Here is an 8483-nt window from a genome sequence, read left to right on the forward strand (position 1 = left end):
TTCCCTATAACTGAATAAAAGGCACCTGAAAGAACAAAATCCATATGTCCCTTTAGAAATAATGAGATACATTGCATAGATATCTAAGGAAATATAGAAAGTTGTGGAGATTTAAAAGAAAAAATTGTAATTTCATGTATAGTGATATTGATAGTTTACTTTTATTTCTGTGTTGTGAAGGCTGAATGTCCTTTCTTCCACTTTACCCCCCACTAATAGATTCAGTTTTCCTGAAAGTCTTTTCAAACAGCCAGTCTCCAATCTCACTGCACTAGGTACTGGTTTCAGCACCACGGATAGTAACCACATGACTCAGTCTGGCTCCAACACGTTTGACCATACAGTTCTAGCCAGTTGGAGAACTTTCTGCTTGCTTACTTTTTCTGGAGAGCGGAAAATGAATTAAATGGCTTGAATGTATAGCAAACCAGACTTTCTGATCTAGAATAAAAATTATCTTCAGTAAATAACACCTCCTCCTTCCCATATGTGGCTGTTAACTAAGCGTCCAGGAAGTGTGTGTTAGGAGGAAGGGGAGTCAGTTAGGGGAAAGACAGGTGTGCTTGTATTTTCTTTCTACAAATATAACATCTTTAAATGAAGAGAGAAATACTGTAACAGTAGTAGAAATTAAGAAATATAATGGATAGAAATAAAATAGGTGTTCTTTTTAGTGCATTTTGAAATATATGATAGCTTGCATGTATGCATGTTTGTCCTAGATTTTTGTGAGGAACGTGACAGGAAAGCAACTATCCATTTACTTCAACAGTTGATAGTGAAGACCTACATTTCCCCCTTCACTCCTCAACTGTTCTTTGTCTCCTGTGTTCCTGGACTTCTACAATTATCACATTTTAAGTTCATCTTCTTGATGTTATCACAAGGGTAAAAAAAAAATTTCTTGCCTACAAAACGGAAATTATATTCATTATTTAAGCCTGCTTAAATGTGTGTGTTTTATGAGAAAAGCAGAATTTTAAAAAGAAATATATTCTGAAAGTTTTTAAGTGAATGATAGTTGCAGAGATATACCAAAACAAAGAGATTTGAAGAGGATTGGTCTTAAAGAAGAAATTAAAGGTAAGACTGAAGGGTCTGTTTATAAATTGTTGAGAAATATCCATTTGGTACTGGCTTTCAAAATACTCAGATGGATAAATAGCAAGTTGTGTCTGAAGACCCTGTCATATCAATCAAATCCATTGGCATTTATGGTTCCTTTCCTAATTTTTTCCCCTAAAGGTCCACAATGACTATTTTATCAGAAAAAGGTATTTTATGAATTGACTTAGCTGCATACCTAATTTTCCTCAATATGACGTTTCAGAATTATGTAGTTTATTTTCTTTTAACTTCTTTAAAGGCAAATGATTCAATGGGTAATCATTTAAGTCTAAAATGGAATGGGATAGTGACTAATAGCAAAGATCATTGCGGCCTGGTTGATAGCTAAGTACTCTCTACACCAATTGGATAATACTATTATCTGTAAATTTTTTTTGAAATTTGACATTAAATCAGTTGGTCTGTTCCTTATAGATTGTTTCATTGATACACAGCTTGGGGAAAAATAATGGAAATATGAAAAAGCAAATGAAATAACTGGGCTTTACAGTCAATGTAACACTCTCCTATCTTCTATAAAATGTATCGAAAAAATAAATAACAATATGTAACTAAGTCTTTTTTACTATCAAGAACAGATTCTGGGACCTCTTTTTGCCAAGAGAATTGGAATTTGGGGGGTAAAATGTTTTATTTTAAACTTTAAATGAATCAATTCATTTTGATCTATCTGTTGGGGAAGCTCTTGAGGAGATGGTGGAAAAGGCATTTAAAAATTCACTTGATCTTAAAAGGCATGTTATTTGGAAGATGAAACTCAAATTTTTCTAAGCAAGCCATAGCAGTAAGTTTAGAAATTCATCCTTTCAATTGTTTGGCAACAACAATTTATATTTCTAGGTAAATGGTCCACATTAGAACTCAAAACTACACTTTACTTTTCAGTTAGCCTTGGAGGGAGGGGTTGCAACAGAAGGAAAAAAAAGAAAAAAAGAAGTTGGATTGGTGTCCTGATAGGACGAAAAGGAAGACAAAGGTTCCCGGATAGTTATGATGATAGAAATATTCCTGAAGTCTGCATTTGTCAGGAGACAGATTTATGACAATGTGAAAAAAAAATCACTAAAATTTCCCTGCTTTTCTCCTTTAAAGGAGCCATTCCCTGTCCTGAAAGGCTATTATGAGCGAATTAATAAATTACACAGCGAATTATTAAATCCAGATAATTACAAGGAATAAGTAAGTAATCATTAGTTATCTCAGCTAATTACTGTGGGTCACAGCCAGCCGGAATGTGAAATCCTCCTCGGGAATTGAAATTAAGTTTGCACAGTGAGTCTCTCTGCTTGACATCCCCAGTCTGTAGGCACACGGCAGCTCCCTTGTGAGCCAGTCTTTCTATTTAACTTGGAGAGAATAGAAATAAAATTAAGTGGCGATGTGATAATAGGAAGCTGCTCAGAAAGCAAACTGTGGGTTTTATTCTACTTGGAGATGAAATGCTTTATTTACACCAGTTTCCATTTTTTTTGAAGTACCCTTGTTGAGACAGGCTTCCTGAATACTCACTCTCTCTCTCTCTCACACACACACACACACACAGAGGCATCTGGTGTGACAGTCCGATTAGCAGCATATGAAGAAGGCTCAAGAACAAATGTTTTGAGGTGTCTGTGTGTGTGCGTGTGTGTGTGCGCGTGTGCATGTGTGTGCCTGTGTGTGTGTGCATGTCTGTGTGTGTGTGTGCATGTGTCTGTGTGTGTGTGTGCGTGTGTGTGTGCATGTGTGTGTGTGTGTGTGTGTTTGGGGGCAGCAGTGAGAAAGAAAGAAATAAAATGAAAATATTACTCTTTGCTTTCATCCCACACAGTGGAAAGGCTGTCGAAAAGTGCAGCCTCGTCTAATAATCTGTTTGTTTTGTTTGGGTAACAATATGCTTTCATCTTGCTACAGCAAGAACCAGCTTAGTGCAAATGTTGTCTCTCGTTGATCTTTCGCCAGATGCTTCAAGAACTGATGTCACCTTTTTTCTTTTTTTCTTTTTCCCCATATAGCATCACTTTCAGAAACCAGTCTCCACTACCCTTTCTCCCTCCACTCCAACCCCACCCCTAGGCCTTCTCAAAGGGCAGAGAAGACAGTCAAGCCTGATGCCTGTTGGAAAGTGGAAAACGTATCTGTGTGATAAAGTGTGTGTACCACAGGGCTGGGAAAGACTGGACATATGAAGAAAACTATTGTTAATATATTAAAATGAGGGGGGAAATCTAAGAGCTTTTTTTTTTTTTTTATCAATTGCAATTAGATGGACAGTCTTTCCACTCATTCCCTGCTCTAGTCTGGGATGATAATAAAAATTTAATGAAGCCTGGGACGAGCAGAGAGCTCTGTCTAGGGACTGTGGAATAGAATATTTTAACTGTACATTTATACCAACTGTCTGGCTTCAAAGACGTGACTGCTTTTAATCTCGAATTAGAAAACCACAGACTTGAAATTAAATATTAGATACCCTCGGATCCCCTTCCTTTCTGAAATATTGTCACGACTCTGTTTTCCTCCATTGGCCTATAACACACATATCTTAGGTCTCCAATTACATTTCCGTGAATAATAGATGGCTTTGATAGGGTGCAGTATTCTGGTGCTTTTGTTGTTGTTGTTTTTTAATAGAGTTAATGCAATATTAATTGGCTGTAGACGTTATAAGAATGCACATCCCCCTTTTCAGGAACAAATCGATGAGATAGGGATGTGAGAGAGAGAGGGAAGGCGAAGGCTTTCCCCAGCCTAGGTCACTTCTTTGTGGAGGGGACCTTCTTAGAGCTTTGGGTAAGTGAAGGGGCGCATTGAGTTCCACGACCCCGGCTGCTCGGGCTCGGCAGCCTGGAGCGAGGACCAACCGGTGAGGGCAGAGGTAGCGAAAGGGAACTGTGCGTGTGAGAACCAGGGCGCGGGAACAGTGATCACCGAGAGACTTTCCTCTCGTGATTGCCTGGCCGGCTCTGGCGGTGCAGAGGAATCAAGATCTTTGCACCCACCAGCCGCCTTACCATCACTTACACCCGCCGGCCTTGGGTTGCCTGCCAGCCCCAATTCCCCTCTCTTCCAGTTCCGGGTGCACGTTGATGAGAAACTGATTGGGAGGCGGTGACTGTTACAGTCCACAGCTTTAGGGGGTTGGGAGCAGAGCCGCCCTCTGCGCCGGACGAGCTTGTCCTGGCCCCGCGTGGCCCCTAGAGCCTGCGGGAAGCAGGCGCCTTGCCGGGCGCGCAGCCAGGAACCTGCGAGAAAGAGAGGCCCGGGCGCCTCGCCCCCTTGCATTTTACTAATCACTTCTATTTAAATTCTAGCGCGGTCCGCCGCTCTCTCTCCGGGAAAGCTCTGGAGAACTGGACCCATCAATTATTCTGAAAAAATCCCAGACTACGTGAGGCTTCCAGCCTGCGGGAGGGAGGAGGCGGGAGGTGGTGGGGAACCTAGCCCCCACCCCTCTCCCCTCCTCTCTGCCCTCCCCAGCGCGGAGCCCTCGGTGTACACTTAACTTCAGGTTCGGGGCCCAAGGGAGCGCTTGCTCCTTCTGAGGGTTTGAGCTTTGTGGGCCGGGAGGAGACGTGGTGGGATTAGGCTGGCACCTGGCCTCGCTTTGCCTTCCACCCGCGTGGACAGGTTTCAGTCCTGTGCAGCCGGATCAGATGGGTCACTGTTTCCCGGGCTGCTACCCACTTCAGCACCGACCCCGCCGCTCACTTTCTGCCGGGTCCCTAATGCGGGCCGAGGGGTGGAGGGCTGCTGGGCGCGGAGCAGTCTCTGCTCAGCCTCCTTTTACTCCTCAGCTCTGCAAGGCTGAGACCTTGGGGACATTCTACTTCAGAAGCTTTTTCGGAACCTCGATTTAAAGTTCTCTAGCACTCACCCCTGCTCTCCCAGCGATTCAGGCTCCGGGATGCCCCGAGGCCGAGCAGCTAGCCGAGCGCGCAGCTGGACGCGCAAAAGGAACGCATTCGCTCTAAAGTAGGCAGGCGGGTGAGCCTGGCTGGTAATTACTGCCCCCGCCCAGCCTCACCACCCTCCGCCCCAGCGCTGGGTCTGCAGCCATTACTCCAGCTGTCACTCGGAGGAAAGCAAGAGCCCTCCCCCATCCCCAGACTTTGCAGTAGCCAACGGAAGGTTGCGCCCCCTAACCCTCCCATAGGGTCTGAGTCGCGGTTCTTCAAATTTTGTTATAATTTTTCATAAACACATTAGTTCCTCTTTCCCCATAACCCTCCCATTTTCTGGACCTTGGGAGCACATTCAAAGTCTTATGTGTGTCTATTGGTGAGTTTTTTGTTGTCGTTGTTGTTCTTGTTGTTTTTGATGGGCGGGTTCTCTTTTAGCTTCCAGGTTTCCCTAAATAATTGGAGGCTACAAGAAAATGAGAAGTATGCGTCCAATATTTTTGAAAGAAGCTAACTGGCTTCTGGAATACTTGTAAGATGCCAAAGTCGTCCTGCTAATCGGTAGGATTTGGTTTAAAAAAATCAAACAAGTAATTGATGGGTTTGTAAGTGATTGGAAGGCATAAATCAACACCCTCTGCACGAGTGGCTGGGACAGTGACTGCATTTTCAGAAGGCCTGTGTGACTCGGAGGTTGGTGGACTCACCAGGAGATGGAGGGTCAATACACACAGGGCCAGACAGTCCGACTTTCCCAGTGGGCCCCCAGCGCTTTGCTAAATGGCAGTCTGCCTCTTTGTGCATTTTGGTTAAAAGGGGTGGAGGCTCCCTGATTTCTAGGGACGGAGTAGGCCCTTGGCTTGGGGAGTTATTGGCCTGGTTGTGTAAGGTGTTGGAGGTGACGGTGGCAGAAGGCAGTAATCCTGTTGTGTGGGGGGCAGTCACCTTATGCTCCAAGTTCAACAGCAGTCCAGGGCCCATATAGGTAAGGGAAGATTTCACAGGAAGGCCCCTGACCCTTGCCAGGAATAGTCACCTTTTCTGCTCCAATCCTAGGTGAACCAAATCACTTTGCAGCGCGGGGGAGGCACACCTCTGGCCAGAGTACACCGAGCCTCCGCAGGCTTGGCCTGAAGCCACAGACTGGAAGAGAAGTGGAGATCCCCTACTGCAACGTGGGCATTTGCCTCACTGCTTGTCATCCAGTAACACACAGGTAGCTGGACGTTCACACACCAACCCACAGGTTCACTCAGAGCCATTCCCTGAGGCCCGCATGCCTTGGTGAAACTTTTCAAACTCACTCAAAATCTCTCCTTCTTAGTCTATCCAAGACATGAGGTTCGCCTGGGAAGATGCTCGAGACTCCGTGCGTGCCTCTTCTTGGTGCACCGACAGGCTCTGACCTTCTGTTTGTCACAGGTGTACTTCCTGCCCACCCTGCCTTTACACGGAGCTCAAACATGGTGTCTTTGGGGCAGCACCTCTGGCTCCGAGAGGGAAGCGGTCTGTGACTCCCAGGATGGGCGTGAGGACAGGGCCTGTGTCTGGGCTCAGCGGGTGTGAGGAACCAGAATTAGATCGAGGGTTCCCTGCGAAATCAGGATTCAGTGCTTCAGGCTCTGAGCTCTCCCGGACTTCAGTGTGGCTTGCGGAGAGCGCGGCCTGGCTCACCGGTTGTAAGTGTCATTTTGGTACCATCTTCGAGGTTCTAATTAACAATGCCACTCACGTCTTCACCTGGAGCCAGAATGAGGGCAACCGCTTTCTCCTCTTTCTCCAGAGTCTTTGGTCTTTGGGGGTGGGATTAGGGGTGGGTGGTGAGTGGGGAAGAGAACCCAGACCTTGGATGCCCAGCTAGGATTTCTGATTCCTTTTGAGAGGAAAGTCGTTTCTGAGGACGTGGGATTCACGTCCCTAAATTAAGTCTCTAACTTCCGCGAAATGGTCCTAAATGGGTTAGATAAGAATCGGTTGGCAACTTGCACTTTTCTTTCATCAACTTTTCACTTTGGAGCCCTGAGAGCTTTTAATTACAGTATTGTCAGAGGGGGCCCATTCTTCCATTTCCTAAATCATTTCATTGATTTCTTTCCCCCTCATGCTGCTTTCTTTTTCAGTAAGACTTATTTTTATCCCCCCTGGGATTCACTCAGAGTTTGGGAGGTGAACAAAGAAAAAGAGGGAGTATGGGGGGGAGATGGGTGGTTAATAGGAGATGATCTCTACTTTTCCCCGGGGAGAGGAAAACATGCAGAGTGATCACATCTGCCGTCTCCCTATCTTAGACAGTGTAGATGCCCAAAAGAGAAAAGAGAGCTATAATAAAATAGAAAGGGCACATCACAGGGAGCCAGAGCGGCCCCATTTGGTCAGGTATCCTCTATGTGTCCCCAGGAGGAGTGGAAGTGCCCACATAGCTGGGAATTAATCTTGAGAATATGAGTTCGTTCACTGTAAATAAAATCACAAAATTCCCTAAAGGTGACATGATTTATCCACTCTGCGCAGGAGGAAAACGTGAAGAAGCAAATCCAGCTCTCTAAGCTGTAATGTGCCAAACATCGCTTGGCATTCTGAAAAGCTCAGCCACTTTTCCCTCTCCCAACCCGGTGAGATCAGAATTCTGCAGTTTTGTGATTAATTTTGCTATTCACATAATTCTAAGTTTTATTTTTCCAAGTTAGTTTTTACCATCCAATTCTGCCATCACACAGAGCATCCAACAGCCAGTGGAAAACAGAGGGGAGCTGGCTGCTGCGGTCAGACAAAATGAGAGCTGAGTCTGCTCTTTCTACGTGCTCCCATTGCTGCAGAATCTTACGCTGGTGGGTAGATGAAATGTCCAGATGTTTCCCGCATGTCCTGTTAGCCCTAGAAGTGTGTGTGATTCGGGAGGAGGGTTAGAGGGAAGAGTAGACAGATTAATGGAAGATGAGAGCAATCGTATTTATTGCACCCCAATTTAAAGTTACTTCATAACTCAGTAATGATGGTAAGAAGCATCCTTGCTCGCCACCATTTAACTCCTGGCTATTAGGTATCAGTTACTGCAAGATAAAATGATTTAATCAGTCTAGGAGAAATCCCTTTAATGCTCAACCCCTCACCCTTCCATTTTCCCCTCCCCCGTGCCCTTCTCATTACTCTTAGCTCTCAGATGGCTTGGATGAGGAAATCTTAGAAGCTGGTGTCACTGGCAGAAATAGCTCCCTTATTGAGGCAGGATTTCTGTATTAACTTTAACACTGCCCACGAATTGCTTATGAAAAACTGACCCCTCCCCCCAAATCCATATTTATATTGTGTGGGTAAGGCAGAGAAAACTGCCCTGAGATGCAGTAATGCTTGAATTTCCTGCAGCAGAAAGGCTGAGGTTTGGTTTGTTTGTAATTCATAATAAACAAGTCATTGACAAGCTAGAGCTTGCTGGGTTTTCAGGTTATGCAAATTCACTCTTCCGCAAACTCTTTC

The sequence above is a fragment of the Lipotes vexillifer genome, unplaced genomic scaffold (genome assembly GCF_000442215.2).
Source record: "Lipotes vexillifer unplaced genomic scaffold, Lipotes_vexillifer_v1.1 scaffold269, whole genome shotgun sequence".
NCBI lineage: Eukaryota > Metazoa > Chordata > Mammalia > Artiodactyla > Lipotidae > Lipotes > Lipotes vexillifer.